General features: G+C 42.4%; 1 protein-coding gene and 1 long non-coding RNA gene across 14 annotated transcripts in view; one reads left to right on the top strand and one right to left on the bottom strand.

Moving 5' to 3' along the window:
* The window catches only part of SH3PXD2A (SH3 and PX domains 2A), a 260,873-nt gene that overhangs the window by 109,347 nt on the left and 134,872 nt on the right, over positions 1 to 16,654 (bottom strand). The window lies entirely within an intron of this gene.
* Positions 1,018 to 16,654, top strand: part of LOC310707756 — a 30,290-nt gene continuing 14,653 nt past the window's right edge. Inside the window, exons 1-3 of the long non-coding RNA XR_014526718.1 lie at positions 1,018 to 1,188; positions 12,724 to 12,800; positions 16,271 to 16,410. This is a non-coding gene — a long non-coding RNA (uncharacterized lncRNA). The remainder of the gene's footprint in view (positions 1,189 to 12,723; positions 12,801 to 16,270; positions 16,411 to 16,654) is intronic.

Below are 16,654 nucleotides of genomic sequence, written 5' to 3'. Positions count from 1 at the left end.
ACCTCAGGTTACAGACTCCCCTAACCCAGAAATAGTACCTCGGGTTAAGAACTTTGCTTCAGGATGAGAACAAAAATCATGCGGTGGCCCCATTAGCTAAAGTGGTACCTCAGGTTAAGAACAGTTTTAGGTTAAGAACGGACCTCCGGAACATATTAAGTTCTTAACCCGAGGTACCACTGTACAGTGTGAATGTGGCCTAATTCTATCCTTCATCTATCAGTGTCATCTCTGGGCAGGATGTATTCTCCTCCTTCCTGCTGTTACCACTCTCCATTTGCTTACCCTCTTTCTCTGGACCCAATCCATACTATCAGTTAGAGGGAAAGGGAAAGATAAGTAAGTGGAAGCTGAAGCTGATGCTGTTTGTCCTTGCTCCTGTCACTGCTCTCTTCCTTAGCCTGGTAAAATCAGAGTGACAGAAAGGACAACCATCAGGGCCAGGAACAAGGGGAAATAAATTCACAAGGACCCAAAAGAGGACATAAAGAAGGGCATAAAGAAGGGTCCAAACATGCACAAAATGAATGAATAATTGGTGATGGAGTCAGGAGGATGACATGCAAATCCATTGAATGGGATAATATATGTGTGTGAAGCTACTTTTTTGTCCTGAATGTTTTGCCTTTGAAATTATTCAACTTTCCCTGATGAAAGATGAACCTTGAGTTTGATGAGTTCATCAGTGCATTAGAATATAATATATGGCAGTGCAGCACCAGGAAAAGACCCATGCCTCATGGGGAAAGCAGTGACTATGGAATAACAAAACAGGAGGCTTCAGAGGGCAGGAACAATCAATTAAAACCACATGACCTTCCCCAGAAAAGGTCATCCAGACTGGGATATGCAACACTGATGTTTATTGCTGGCTTTTTCCTGGAAAGTTAAAGGACAAAATAGATATTGCTTAAGAATCATATCCCCCATCTGGTTCTGCTTTGCCTTGTTTATCCCTTCAATTTGTGAACTTTTGCACAAGAGACAGAATATTTACCTCACAAAGGACCTGCCCCATAAAGCAGCCTGGACCGCCTGCAGTCCAGTCTTTGAGATACATCTTGCATCAGACCAAATTTAATTTTCTCCCATTGTGAAGTTTTCATTGAGGGTATCTTTTTATAGAATGTAAATAATGTCAAACAGAACTGGAGAAGTTTAAAAAGCACAGTGAGGAACAACACAAAGGTGAGTCATTATTATTTTGAAATATTCATAGTAGAAATGTCTGCAAGTTGCAAAATAATGCTCATTGCATAAATCATTTAAATGCTTTTAACATAGCTGGGGTTTCATAGATTAATGATGTTACACTACAAGTTTAAGCTTGCTTCACACCCATTGACTGCATAGGTGCTATGCATTTCTTTGATCACTTTACCTCAAAATATGGATTTTTTTGGTAAACATTTTTGGCAGGAGAACTGCATTGCAAAATTTGGAGAAGTGAGAATTTGGAAGCATGGCACTGTTTCATTCCTTGTGTTGTTTCAGAAAGTATGAATTTGGTAGCCCTTGCTTCAAATATGAACTGGGGGGGGATTCTCAACCATCCCTAGATCAAAGCAGGAATCAGTGTTTGAATGCTGTAGCCAGACTTTTTAAACTGTTAGTCCTCACTGGTAGGAGGGTGTGCACACTTGGGTACCACTTCTGGTAGTAAAATGTCTTGGGCCAGCATTAGTCAAAAACCTTGACCAGCACTAGCTGTAGATTTTTTAGATCACTTTCATGATGAAAAAATAGAATTGTGGTTCTAAAATAGCTGCCTTTTTAGTGCTGAGTCCTAAACCCACTCACACACATGCTCTGGGATGATTAATATTTTTTGTGGTTTTTGATTAGTTAAGGTCCCTTGTTCATAATTTCAAAGGCAGTCTTGATTTATCAGGTTTCCTAGCACTATAACACCAGGGGCCCATTTCCCTCTGAAATGGCACAATGATTTTTTGCAATACATAATTACTGGGATTAACCTATATCCTACAAGATGTGGGTGAGAGAGAAATGAAGCCAATTGTCAAGGTTTACAGTCTCCATTTTTCTTCTCAACAGTCATACAGTCTCTCTCTTGGTATACTGTTAGTATTAGCGATGTCCCTTTGATCTTGTGCTTTTGCTGTTCATTTTTCTGAGCTAAACTACTCCAGAAAGAAGCTGTAGTGTTGGCACTCTATCATTTCTTTATATAAGTTGTTGCCTGATTTAATTTAACACGTGCTTCCTGGTCATATTCTATTTGCAGTTACAAAAGGAAACACAAAGACAACTCCTTATCCAACATGACTAAAAGCAGAGTTCATGCACATCAAAATAGATCCTATAAAACTACATACAGTTGTGGGGAAAGCACCAGAACAGACTTCCTAGAGGTCGGGCACTACCAGCTTTCATACAGCTTTTGCATAAAAGGCTTTGTGTTCATAGTTCTGTCAGGCTATAAAATGCAATCCAGACCAGCTCTCATAAGTATTAAGCATGTCAGGACATATGATGGCATGCTCCAGTATGTGTTAAGCTTATACCAGAGGCCTGTTTGGCAGTAGTTCTATGAGATGGCTATCAGGCACTTCACTTTTTATGCATATCCACCTGAGAAAACACCTTTTCAAATGGACATCTTTCTAACTTTCTGAACAAAAAATGCCACCTGCATTTTGCTAGCAGCTTTCCTGGAGATGTGACTCTCTTAGCACTAAGAAGCTACTTTATATTCAATATATTTCACCTGTTATTTCCATAGATATAAAGTCCCCATGTCCCATATGTGTCTTGGTTAGGAATAGAGTACTCTTGCCCAGTAGTGGTAGACTTCAGATTTGTAGGAGCTGCTTTGATTTTTTTTAACTTTTTTATTTTTTTTATTTTTACTAGCAGCCAAAGATCCACCAACCAGAGCCTGGTACAAATGACATACACTGAATGAAAGAATTCTGAAGCCAGAAATTTATTCTGAGTGCCCTTCCATGCAACAGTCCACTTCTGGTATCCCAAGCTTTCTGAATTTCAGCAATATGATTTAGGGTGGTGGTAGGAGGGGATCATTTTGCATATCAAAAATCCTTACCCATCTACTGCAAATCATCATGAGATCTACCTTAGGCCCACTCCTGCTCTTACATGACCGCTCTATGCTGTTCTAAAGCTGCTAGATCCATAAGACTGAAAGCTTGCATCTGTCTCCATAAGCATAACTATGAACTACAATGATAAATCATGCATTGATTGATTCTCTCCTTTGCTTCTTGGATTAGAAACAACAGACTCTTAAATTCACCCAAAACTGAAATTTAAATAAAGAAGAGAGCGCAATATCCACTGGGAGACACAGTTGCCTTGTTCAGAAAACCAAAAGACTGGGACACGAGTCTTGGTTCAGATGTAACACTAAATCATAGGCTGGCACTCAAGGAATGAGCTGAGCTAGTCTTTGCACATGACACCCCCTTCTCTCTCCTCCTCTGGCACAGCCAACCAGGAACTTTCACCTTTACAATAATCAGAATTTCTCATTGATCCTGGCTTATTTCAATAAACCATAGTTGAAACTTACCTCAGTTTGTTTTGTTGAATGCAACAACAAACTATGATTAGTTGAACATGATAGTTCTAACACGTATACAATTTACATTAAAAACCCTTAATGCCACAAAATAAGTCACACAGAGAACATTTCCTGCATGTAAAAAATTAGTGCCTAAGGGAGACAGCTAATTTAGAACCCTTCTCCCTGTCATGCCTGCATCACCCTGCAGCCTGAAACAGTGCAGGACACACTATAGGGGCAATAGAAACACCATATGATCATGTCAAACGAGTCAAAGCAATCGCAAAGTAACTGCGGGGAAAACCAGTTAAATTAAAAACAAAAACCAACACATCATTGAGTAGGAGCCTACATTCTTCTGTGTAAATGCTTATAATGCATATAAATTACCAGCATCCAGAGCGGGATCTTGGCTTCCCCTGTGCATTCGATTCAGCATTTTAGGCTCCAAACTGTCTTCTGGACAGTGATTTAGAATGGAAAAGCTTTTATCTAATTGTGAAACAGGATTCTTGCCAGACACCTCTAATGGATGAGATATACAGCAGGGCCTGCTGCCTCGTCATTGCTTTATTTCCTCCTGTTTGGTGAAATGGGGGAGGGGGACACTTCTCCATCCAACCTCCCTGACTCTGCTTTTCACCAAGTAGCAAATGGCCCTCACTTAATGGCCTTAGTGGTTTTCAATTTGACAGGCAATTGCTTACAATGAGGAGTGCATACATGTGCACACTTTACTTGTTACTCAAAGCACCTTCATGGTTCCTCTTCTGAATGAGTCCCAGGAGTAAAACACTGGATTAGAGCCCTGGCTGTAGTAACTGTAACCGGACATCAAACACAGGCCTGTGGCTTTATTGTCTGGATAGATAAGGATTAACCTCAATCTTTGTTCAGCCTGACACAAAGACAATTCAGGGCATTTTCACACATATGGCTTTACAACACTTCTTGCTTCAATCCATTTGCAATGTAAACAACACAGGCAATTTGTAGAAAAGCAGAGCCAACAGATGGATGTCACTGACAACCAGAAGGGGGGGAAATTGGTTCTTCTCATTGTCATCAACATATTGATGCTGCATTTGTGCTTCTGGTTAAGTACTGTCCCTCTTTTCCAACTGGTATTGATATTTTTCTATTAAAATGGGAAAGCACTTTATTTCCTTCCTCAAAGACCACATTAGATCCTGTGTGCACTTCAAGTTTCCAAATGGCTCTACCTGAAGACACAAATCTCTGTGGTTGTTGTGCAGCTGTTGTGGCAATAAGTCTTATCCTCCCAGTTCCTCCTATCATTTTACTTTTCTGTTTCTTACGGAGAGTCACTCAAGGGTGCAGAAGAGTGGTGGACCCTTATTCATAAGGATGAAAGGGATCTTGGCATACTTACTGAACTAGTTTGCTCTACACAGTAGATCTAACTTAGTAGGACCATGAGAAGATTTGTTCTTCGCTCCAGCTTGTGGTAAGAGAGGTGAGAGCTTAACCACGATTCCCTGTTCCACCAAGATGCTAAGCCAAGCCTTGGTTTAGTTCAAGGAGAATGACAGTAAATAGAACCAGGGAGGAGCCAAGTGGCTGTGAGCTCATCTCCAGCAGCCCACATGTTCACACAGTTTTGCTAAACCAAAGTTTGGCCTACCATGCCATCTAAACCAACCTGTTTAGGGGTAAGCATAATCTTTAGAAAATTTACCAGCTGTAACCACCCTCATGCCTTACTCCCCGCAATTTTTAAAAAGGAGGAGTGATGAAGAATTAAAAATGAATAATAATGCATAATATTGGAAATAAAAAAACACATGTATTTTTTAATACTCTCATAACTAACATATCTTGAGATCTGAGTGTGCCAAAGAGGCTCACAACACATTTTACACTGGTATTGCTTAAAAGGCAAACTTCATGGGCAGTCATCTGTGGCAAGCAGCTACCATGCAGTTAAAGCTGTTTTCAAAGTGTGTTCAATCAGTGCTCAATCATACTCCTGGCGTTTGTAACCCCAAGGAAAAACCCCTGAAAAAGATGAGAGTTGCTGGTTTGGTTCACATCAGTCCAAACCACATAGGAGTTGCTTCACAGATGGAAAGCTCTGCCCTCTAAGCAACAACTCCGTTGCAGAGAAACATAGGAAGCAAGCCAAAGAAAGCCAATGAGGCCATGAGGACTTCCAGCAACCATCTTTCAGCACCCTACCTCTTGTGCCACTAGCTCTCTAGTCTCTCAGCAAGCCAGGCAAATTAGGCTGTGTGGGTTTGAGGACACCATCTAGCCTACCCCCCCACCCCCACCCTGTCACGTTAAGATTACCTCATGCAAACTCTTCTCATCAAGCAGCTATAAAGACAGCCTCACCTAAACATAACCGTGCATCCGAACACCAGCCTGTTTTCAAGCAACTGGTTTACCTCTGGGTCTGTGGAACCAGGTCTGCTTGAGACAGAATCCTTCCCCCCGCCCCCCCACAACTGCAGGCTCTCATGGAGCTTGGCCGTGACCTGACAAAAGATGAATCAGATTCCGCTTCTCTTAGGTACACTGATAACAATACCATAGCCTAGCAATCCATCCACCCACTAGGTCTGAACAACCCACTTAGGAGCCCCAAACCACGATGTGTAAGTCAGGGACATCTGGCACCCTGGAATGACTTCACATTATGGATCTGTTGCATGCTTGTGTTGATTCTATGTTTGCATAGATTCTCCTCTGCAAGGAATAAAAGGGCAACTGCTGCCTCCAGGGAAATAGCTGAGTTTGGAGTCTTTATGTTATGGAAGAAATCATGTTCATCATGCAGCTCTCCCCTTGTGTTTCTCATTCTTGAAGGTCTGAAAACAGTTTCTCTCGGACTGAGTTGCTTTTAGTGGCATATTTTCCATGCTCCCTTCAAGAACATAACAATAGTTTGCTTTGTAAATTACTGGGGGAGGAAAACAATACAGCCCAAAGATTTTATAGAGATGGGAAGACAATTATACCTTATATGCTGGTTGGCCTGCGAAAACAGGAGATGGAAGGTGTAAAGAAAAACAACTAAAAGCCTTGTCCACAAGTCTTTCACGTATCTGCTGAGATAAGGTCCATAACTCAGGGGTTAGAGAAGCTGTTTTAATTGCACAAGGTCTCAACTTCAAGAGAGACCTGAAATCTCAGAAAGCCACTGCCAGTCAGTGGAGACAATACTGAGCTCGATGGACCAATGGTCTGACTCAGTGCATGGCAGATTCTTGTCCCTATAATCTGAAGTAAGGAACCACATCCAGAAAAGTGTCCAGTCACAACTCCTGACTAAGAAGTTGGCTGTGGTTGCCCATTAACCACAATGTAGGGATGATGTTTCCATGACATGAGCAAGGCATCTGCTCTGCCCTGGACTGCTTTTCAGCCATGTGGACAATGCACATAATTTATGTATTTTCTTTCTTTTATCATAATGCAAAATCTGTCTGTTTCTGTGTCAGGTTTTTCCTTGCCATTACACAAAAAGCTACTATTAAAAATGCTTAACCATTTCATTTATTTCTTTGCAACATTTTCAGCATCACTAAAGGGTGCAACCCTGAGCCCAGATCCACTGAATGGCTTAGGATGTGGTGGATCTTCAGCTCAGCTGGCTGGTTCCTGGTTCTGCTGAGCTACACCAGCGTAAGTCTCCAACCTTGGCTCAGCTGAAGACATACTGGCTTCAGTCCCTCATCCAGGCTTAGTTGGCTCAGCCAAGCACAGTGGATCTTAAACTGATGCAAGCCCTGAAAAGGGGCCATTCTGGGGCAGTAGTGAGGGTGGGAACACTGGGAGGGAGAGGCTTACACTGGATCCGAAGCCCATTCAGCTTGTCAAGTGACCTGGCAGCCCAGCATAAGTTCTGCTGGCAAAAGGAAAGCCAACAGCGAGGACCCAATCCTCAGAAATCAGGACCAGGCTTACCAGGCAGCTCCCCACACACTGCTCAGAAAGAGCACTTGGGATGCTGCATCACTCCTGGCCAATCTCACAGCTGCAGCAGGATATAAACTATGGCTTAGCATGATGCCCCAACAGGGCCAGTGATTTTCTATTGTCTTATATCTAAGACATTGAAAACCGGGGCGGGGGGGGGGTTAAACCTGACCAGAAACAAGACATATTCAAGGCACGGAAGCTTAGAGATGCAAGATCCAATTGTGGGAGTAAAAACTAAACATGGAACTGGATTCTTAAGATGGGGGGGGGGGATTAAAAATATTTCAAGATACTGCACAGAAAGGAGTACTTGTGTGGAGCTTAAATATAAGGATCCCTTCTCTTGAAAATAGGACTGTGAATTATCTGGAAAGGAGCAAGATCCTATCCTGCTAATTTCCCCATTTAGGGAGAACAGTGTCATCCTGAATTACCAAAAGGATCACAAATTAATGTCAGCACAAAAATCACTGCCATGAAAACCTCACTTCAGCCAGCGTTGACCAACATAGCTGCAAAGGCAGCCAGTATATGGCAATCCCCAATCAGACTCTTGCAGCCTGCTGGAATTCCTCAAGCCGCTGGAAGAAATGCTGCCCAACAGCTGGTTTCTATCTTCCGTGCTTTGGCCCACGTCATGTCTCTGAAAGAATCTTTTGCAGTCTCAGTGAGATATATACCAGCAACATATCAGCAAGAATAACGGACTGAAAGCAAAACTGCAGAGCAATCAGGCGCTCCAATGAGCTGCTTGTAAATCTACTAAAACGTGGCATGTTTCCACAATAAACACAGCACAATCGCTCTTGCTCTCTTCCCACTTCATCTGTTGGGAGGCCAGCTCAGCTGTGAATGTGCCATCATAAAACAAACCTGAAGCAGATACTCCACCTATTGGAGAAAATCTCTTCCTACAGTCCAGCAATCTTTAAAGCAACTTTGGATGTTGCCCTGACTTTCTGTAAAGTCAGCAATTTTAAATTTGGTACAAGCATGTCAGACCTGAACCCTCAAACTGTGGTTTGCTGTGGTTTTCTTCCCATGGGGACCTTGAGCCCCTTTGAGAGAAAAGCAGCCCAGACAAAGAAGCAGCAGCAGCAGCAGCAGCAGCAACAACAACAACTCCTCTCTTGGGAATCAGAAGGGACCATCCTCTCACTGTAGCCCATCTACACAGGGCTTTATATACCCCCCTTGCTTTATATTATCTTGGCAGCAACTACTGCACACCGCTCTGCTACTGTAATATCCTGAGGTTCAATTGTTTTGCAGAATTCTGCAAGAATAAAAGAAGGGTTCAGGAATTAGCTCTTCAATCTCCTCCTATGCCTTGCAATTTTGACATTGAGCAGTGTATGACTGGATTTTTCAAGGAAATTAGATTATCCCTTATTTGCTGGTCTAAAAATTGTGTGGAAACACTGGTAAGGTCCTTTATCTAATTCTGGGGGAAAAACAACCAATTAAAATAAACCAGTGTGTTTTAAGGGCATAAGATCAACAGTGCAATCTTATGCACATTGGCTTGTAAGTATCACTGGATATAGAGGAACTTTCTTCCAAGTAAACACACGCAGGATCAGGCTGTAGAATAAAGGTTGTTTTCCCCCTGCCTTTTCCTTTTAAGGAGCTTTTAAAATTAACATGGATCTGGGCAAGAGGGCTAGTGAAATTTCACACAGACTGGTAGCATTAGTGGGCTTATTCGCAAGGCTGGCTTTGCTATATTTATCTAGATGCAGTCATAGCTACATTCCACAAACTCTTACTCAGCCTAGCTTAGCTAGGCTAGAAAGTCAGTGTGGTTTGGTGGCCAGAGTGTTGCACTTAAGACCAAGGAAACCAGGATTCCAATGTCTGCTCCCTTGACGCTCACTGGTTAGCCTTGGGGCAGCCACTTTCTTAGGATTACCAACTGAACAAGACTGGTGTGAGGATGTATGATGTACGCCACCGTGAGCTCCTTGGAGGAAGGGCAGGACAATAATAATTTTAAAAACTGTTACATTTAACAATTTGCTTTGCACACACTCCTGCCCCCTCCAATATATTCAGAAGCTGTAAAATGAGTTCTGCAATAGAAGTGCGATGTGGAACAAAATATTGCAGCATAGAGTGCTTCTCTTCATAGTTCCAGCCAGTGGTAACCTACAGCAGAGCTTTCCAAACATTTTCATGCTGGTGACACACTTTTATAGACATGTATCATTTTACACCTCTGCCAACCTAGCAGTTCGAAAGCATGTCAAAGTGCAAGTAGATAAATAGGTACCGCTCTGGAAGGAAGGTAAACGGCATTTCCGTACGCTGCTCTGGTTCGCCAGAAGCGGCTTAGTCATGCTGGCCACATGACCCGGAAGCTGTACGCCGGCTCCCTCGGCCAATAAAGCAAGATGAGTGCCACAACCCCAGAGTCGCCCGCGACTGGACCTAATGGTCAGGGGTCCCTTTACCTTTTTTATCATTTTGCCACACAGTAATTCAGTTTTACTAGCAAACTGGAGGTTAAACGAACCCTTTTCCAGCCCCGGGAGGAATGTGGAGAGCGTTTGTGCAATACACCTACACACTGCAAAAGACACACTAATGTTTCGTGACACACAGTTTGAAAAGCTCTGATGGACATGGACATCTCGTTGGCCACTATGAGAGCAGAATGCTGAACTAGATGGGCCACTGGCCTGATCCAGCAGAATTATTCTTACGTACCTCTTCCAAGATACTCCATTCCATCTCTCCCATCCCCAGCAAGCCAGGGCTCTGTGCCCATCTCCATCTTCACTGGACTCTCTTCCAAATCCCCTCCTCTTCAGATTTTTTTGGTAAAGGTTTTGTTGTTTTTTTTTAAATTGTGCACTTCTGCAAACCTTGGGCTTTTCCCAATCCAGTTGCTACCTCTACCCTGTGCATGGAAGGTGCCATTGTGGCTACATAAGGATCAACAGAGAACGAGTTTGCTTAGTGTAGAGGATTCTTACTTTTCATTCATTGTACAAATAACAGGTTACGACCAGATGTTGTGTCTGTCTATATTAATGTTTGCTACTCATTAATTTCTGGGCTCAACTGATGACTCAGCCACACTTTCATGTTTGTTATTTTTAAATACAGAAGACAAGATAGAATATAATTTAAAATGTCAGAAACCATTATGAATATCAAATATGTTTTCTTATTAAAATGTCTTTTAACATGCATAATAGTAGAAAAACTGAGTTATGACAGAACAATGTTTTCCCCTCCTGGATTAAATTAAAGAAAACAGATGGGTTTGCTGAGCTTCAGATAAAAAGAAATTTATGGGTATGTGATGAGCATGAGGCAGACTGAACTTTGCAGACACTAATTCTCCAGCAGGCTCACCCAGAGCCTATCAATTCAAGATGATTTTTTCCTTCCTAAGGCCAACATGGTATAAATAACATCAAGAGAAGGCAACCTTTTTTCCTGACATACTACTTTTCTATGACACCTCCCGCCTTGCATAGGGGGAACAGTCTAACACACAAACCTCCACCCTAGTCCAGCACAGCCTGATGTGAGACAGTCCAGCAAATGTTTTACCATTTGATGGTATAACCTGACACTTAGGCAAGACACCATGGCAAGAGTGGGGGTTTTTTGGTCCTCCAGATGTTGCTGAACTACAACTCTCATCATCCCTGGTCATTGGTCATGCCAGTAGGAGCTGGTGGGAGTTGTAGTTCAGCAACTTCTAGAAGACCTTGAACTATAAGTTTATAACCAATTATTAGAACCCCAGTTTGTGTCAAGAGAAACAGGAGGCTTCATGGAGGAAGTCATGCATCTATCATGTGAAGCTGGTATGTCTACACCGTCTTTTTCATCCCCAAGTCAACTGGAGCAAGGCTGGGTTTCATCTAAGCTTTACTGATACGGATTAGCCAGTGTGGTACAGTGGTTAGTGTGTTGTGACTAGGATTGCAAAGACCCAGGTTCAAACGAGCCCCGAAATTACTGGGTGACCTTGGATCAGTCTATGGGTAATCTAGGCATTCTTACTCACACAGTTAGATGGGGCAGTGCTCACTGGCCCCTTCCCTTTCATCACATCCATGTCAATTTCCACACATTGGGGCAGAGGTTCTGAAGCGGGGAGCCTACTCTATTCCATGTGTTTGAGCAGGGTTCTAAATAACACGGGGAGCAAACACTGGTAGAGCAGGCCTCCCTGTTTCAGGCTAGGGCTGTGAGATGTATTGATACAACTGGTCCAACACCAGTTTGTAGACCACATTGTAAGAACCATTTCAAAAATAATTGAGCTGGCAATGTATTGTGAAGCACAGCCTTCAAAACTTCAGGGGGCAGTATAATTGCAAGCCCTCTGGGGGCTAGCTGACTGCCCTCCCTTTCCCATCTGATGGCAGAACGGTCCCACTCCCAGCCTTGGCACCTCCCCGTAACCGCGGTGTCTCTATCAGATGCAGGAATTGTGGCTGGGCTGCTTCCTCCTTCTCCCTCCAAATGTAAGGGCTCTTCTGCCTCTAAGAGGAGGAATTTGCGTTGCTCTTAGCACATACCAATTAATCTCCATGACTGCTCCTTCGCCCAACTAGCAGGTGACTAGTACAGTCTTATTGCATGAGGTCCAGATCTGGCTCCAGTGTAGTCTCTGTGGATCAGGGTTCAAGAGACCACAAAGCAAACAATACTGGACATTAGTACTTGTGGTGGAGGCAGATCTGCATCAGGGAAGACCAGCAAGTCAAATCATCATGATACTCAGAAAAGAGAACAGGCCTGCCTGGCAACATTTCTTATGGAGTTAGGCACTGTCATTGGGAGAGTTTCTTCTTAGTGATATTCAATAAGCTTATTGCAGGTCTCGGTGGTCATCCTACAGAAAGAATGAGGAACCTGTGGCCTTTTACATGTTGCTGGACTACAACTCCCATTATCCCTGACCACCGGCCATGCTGCTTGAGGCTAATGGGAATTGCCTTTTTGGCCAGAGGCTGGTGATGGTGCACAGGTGGAATCTCGCCTGACATTCTCAAGGTTCACACTCTGCTTCAGGCTCAAGTCCTAACACTGGGCCCTTTGAGGATCAGGTGGCTGTTATATTCAAGAGGTGAGGAAAAACATTTCAGGCAGGCATTCCCTATGCATAATGCGGGCTAGCTTTGAACCCCATGTCAAACATATGCACTGGGCCACTAGAGCCTGAAGAAACACCAGTCCAGGATTCCTTATCTATCTTTCAGATTCTCTGACTGGACTCTCTCACATCTGGCAACACTTGGCTCACAAGACAGCTCTCAGTTACCTTTTGAATGTGAAGGTATTTAACAGAGATGGTTGCAATTGTAAGATAAATGGGGAAAGGTGGGGCTGTAACACCTAATAAGATGACAGGTGGGAAACATATTTAGAAGCATCTGCTAAATATTATGAGGAAAGATTTGTGTTTGCCAGATTTTCAGGGTCTGATGCAGACATTTTGAGTTGCAGATGTATGTATCGGAGTTGCAGCAGATCTCTGACCCACATAGGAGTTGTGCACTTACAATGAGCTTTGGAAACAAGAGCCTTTGAGTAAACCATTATGGGTCTTCCATTCCGAATTTTGGTTGAATCACTCATTATGGTTTTTTCAATTTTCTCCATCGACATGAATGGTTTGTTTTTTAAGCCTGGTGCCCCTCCTAACTGCCTACACCTTATTTGATCACGAATGCAGTGTAGCAGGCAGAAACTCGCCAATCCTTATGCTTGAAGTCCTTTGGGGCACACCTGAATAGCACTGACTTGTAGAACTCTCTTCACACACATACACACATCCCAGGGATGCTGAAAGTGGCTTGAATAATGGTCTTCGACTGGTGGGTCCGAACCCACTAGTGAGTCATAACATGAGCACTACCACTATGAAAATATACGGTAAACGATTCAGAAAGGGATCCCCAAATGTATGTTTGGGTGCAAAGTGGGTCCTGGGTCTGAAAAGCTTGAAGACAACGGGTATAGTTTAACCTTTTCGCATCTGGTGCCCCCTAGATGTCACTGGACTCCAACTCTTGTTATCTCTGATTACTGGAATTAGAGCCCAAAACACCTGAAAGGCAGATTGAGGAAAGCTGATATAGTTGGTGTGATGGTTGTGTTGAAAAAGTAGAGTGAGTGGATCAATCTGGTCATGCAAACTGGCCTTTATATCACTGCTTTTAAGCCTTAAAAAGAGAACAATGAAAAATGGAATGTATGGTATATAAGGAACTCTACATGCTTAAGTTGGGAGAAAAAGGACAAGGGTTGATAGCTATTTTTAAGTCTTAATAACTGCTTTAAGGATAACAGCTTGAGGCAGGGTGAGGAATAATGAGTTGAGGTTGAAATGCAGCAGATGTAAGTTCAATATAATGGAAAACCTCCTAAATGCAAGGATAATTGAACAGCCGATTGGATTACTCAGGAAAAGTTGTGGGGTCTTTCCATTAGGGACAGCTAGAAGATTTTAAGCAGGAAAGGAGGCTGAGTTAGCAGACTTTCCACTCCAGCTATAGCCCTGTAATTATTTTTCTGTGGACCAAAATAAAGGAAGCTTATAAAGTTCTCCCTATATTAAGTTCACCTCAGATTTGGGGGCTGCAAATTAACTTGTCTTGTTTGTGGTATGCCACTGATACCTTAGCAATCTGCTAGCCTTCCTTTCCCCCTTCAAAAATTGTTTAACAATACAGCAAAAAAACCTTCTCAAAATTACATACTGTACATGCATGATGATCAGATACACACAAGAACTATGCTTCATGTGATTCAGAGCCAGAGAATGTATATAAGAACCCCGTTCAGGAAAATAAAAGGACCCTTAGCTCTGTTGTATGGAATGAACACATTCATTCCTCTCTAGAACAAGGCTTGATTTGTAGGGAACCCAGGGAGTTCTAATTCTTATTAATAAAGAAGAAAAATAAAAACCACATTCCATCCAATTGGTCTTTGTTTTCAGTCCCTCTGACCACTTTCCTATGTTGCCTATCCTTCCGTTTTTTATTGGTAGACTGCATTGAAGCCACTTGCCCTAGCCATAAGCCTCTTCCATTTCTTTGAGTCTTTCCCTGCCCCTGGCCCCAGCATCCAGGTTGCCAGGTTGCACTAGTGGTTATGTATGTTAATGAAACAGAGTACAAAAAATCATCTTGATGTGATGGTGCACACAATGGCCTTGTGATTTTTCTGGGTGCCGGCTGTGTTTCCTCAATGCCCATAAGTATTTGCACACCTTAATAATACGTAGCAACAACAACAACAAGCATATGAACAGAAGGATCCTAAAAGCTGAGGCAAACTGTGCTTGGACCAGTTCTGAAACTAAATTTAGCAATTCTCCAAGTTGAAGAAAGGCAGAGCATAAGCATGGGAGCAGAGCTAACCCACAGGGCATAAATGGGGTAAAGTTTGCCCATCCTTAATATTTTGATATACTTCCATTTGACAAGTAAGTATGTTACTCAATTTGATTTCTACTGACTTTTCCTTTATCCTTGTATACACCTTAAAATCAATCTGCAGCTTTGCGAATACAAAAACTGTCATGCTTCTCTTTAATTGACTTCTCAATCCAACAAGGAATGTTTGTGCTTCACTTAAGGACAGGGACAGATCCAGGTAACGATTGGATTTTATATTTTAAAAGTGGGAAGCGGAATGGCTGAGCCACTGTGTGTGTTTTGACTCAGCAGGTGCAACCTGACACCTGTACAGATTCTAGTTGAGCCTGATTCAATTAAAGTTGCAATCCTGCATGCAAGTCTGTTATTTCCTCCTATATTTCATATTACAACTGTGGCATTTGGACTACAACCATTCACCCTTTTTCTCTCCCTACCCCCACCACACAGCAAAACAGCAAAATTTTGTATGCCCAATTTTGGAAATATAAAAATCTCCCAACAGTTATGGAATGGCTGCAGAAAACAGTCTTGTAGATAAAGCAAACAAATGACTAAAATGGTTTTTTTTAATGTATCGAAAGATGGTCCATGTTTATACAATTACAGAATGAAAAAGTAGCAGAGGATATAGCTCCTTATAATTTATTTACAATAAATTAATTTTCTATCACAGTGTATTATTTCTATCTGTTCTTTCCCTCTGTTCCCAATACAAACTTATGATTCACATTTTCTCTTCGTTTTATTATTGTGTACCAATACTAAAATGATTTAAAAAAAAAATACTTAAAATTTTGTGATGTTTTGCTTGGCCCAAATAAAGTTCTTCGCTGAACTGTGGATGATCTGCCCACCCCCTTTATGGACCAAACACAGCTTCCCTTGTTTATCTTCTGTCTGCCTCTCTGTGATGCAGATTTTTTAAAGGGCTGCTCACAAATGACAAACAGTAGGAGGAATAAGAGAGCCAGCAAAGCTGTAAATACTGCACAGTATCCTCCACCCCACCCCCCACCCCCATGCTAGATTAAAAGTGCACCTTTCTGGACCGGTTGCTGCTAGCCATGACTTCACGGTTAAAATGAAAAACAGAAGGTAAACCATGTAATGCATCATTTGACCTCATGGTGGAGATAGAGACCTAGAAGAACCCAATGTACAAACTAGTCTTCTAAGACTTCTGACAGGCAAGCAGGGCATATGTAATTAGGGGCTCTTTCTCCAACCCCTCCCAATCAATGTCAGCCAAACCTTTCAGACAATCTGTGTTGATTTCAAATTACATCAGACCACAACAAGGCAGAGGTGTGCATGTTAGAGTGGTGACGTACCAAACATTACCGTTCTCTGTTTGAAGGCATCCTCTATGTGAAGTGCTGTTCTGTCCCAAGTCTGGTTTAAAGATAAATAACCATAAGAAAGGAGAGCAGAAGCCTTGAACTTGCCTATCAACATTTAGCTGCTGGACAGCAGCTGGTCACAGTGTTCTGCAGTCTGGTGAGGTGTGCTCTATTCCTATTTGTAATTTCATTTTGTGTCTGCACTTATAAATCAGCATGTGCTTATTTTATACAGATCTGTGCCCTTTCTCTCCCTCTTTTTTTGGCAATATGTAAGTGGTCTCTGTAGCACTGAACCACACACTCAAGTCAGCCTACAATGGCCTCTGAAGCAACAATGCCACTAGATGGAAAATGGATGCTTGCAGCTGTCACCCCAAAAGCTAACGAAGGTTAATTTC

Source organism: Podarcis liolepis (assembly GCF_965112155.1).
Source record: "Podarcis liolepis genome assembly, chromosome: 5".
Lineage (NCBI taxonomy): Eukaryota > Metazoa > Chordata > Lepidosauria > Squamata > Lacertidae > Podarcis > Podarcis liolepis.
The sequence above is the reverse complement of the archived record's forward strand: the minus strand, read 5'-3'. Positions and strand labels throughout refer to the sequence as shown.